A 766-nucleotide genomic window follows, 5' to 3' on the forward strand; every position below is an offset into this window, starting at 1 on the left:
ATCTGGGACTGACCTTTGTAGGGGGTTCTCTTCCCGAGGCCTCTGCTCAGGTGGGTTAGGTGTTGAGAGGTCATCTTCTACAATGTTGGACTACGTATAGAGAATATGTAAGTTACTCTAGAAATAGGGGAGTCCCTGGGGCCCCACATAGTAGAAGAGGTGAGTGACTGCCCAAGGGAACCTTCTCAGATGTCCACCATGATACCGCTGAAACCTAGACTACTGAGGACAGGGAGACCCTTCTGTGGTCGTACAGAGACCAGGCCTGAGATCTGTGAGATTTGGAGTGTCCTGTGTTCCCTCACCCTCCTTTCTATGTACTGCAGTTCTAAACATTAACCCCTATGACATTCTCCATTCAATATACAAATATAATCCAGGCCTTGGGGAGGTGGAAGTGTCGGGGAACTTCTGAAAAGTGCTTGGACTGGACAGCTCCTGTGGTTCCCCACACCTTCCGAGGGGCAGAGCCTAGATCTCCAGGGTGGTGTGTTACCATAGTAATCACTGGGGGGCAATTCTCTATACACTGATACATTGCACACATCAGAGTGCCCCTTAACATAAAATGTGCCCATCAGCATGCCCCTTATTTTATCAAGGTTCACTCTGATGGGTGCATTTTATGTTAAGGGGCATGCTGATGGGCACTGTCACAGAACGTCCCACACTCCACTTGAGTGCTTCCGTCATATACCACTTCCTCCCAGTCTGAATATAAATATCAGATATTCCAACCGCTCCCAGGCACAAAACAAAACGAGAC

Source organism: Aquarana catesbeiana, linkage group LG06 (assembly GCF_042186555.1).
Source record: "Aquarana catesbeiana isolate 2022-GZ linkage group LG06, ASM4218655v1, whole genome shotgun sequence".
Taxonomy (NCBI): domain Eukaryota; kingdom Metazoa; phylum Chordata; class Amphibia; order Anura; family Ranidae; genus Aquarana; species Aquarana catesbeiana.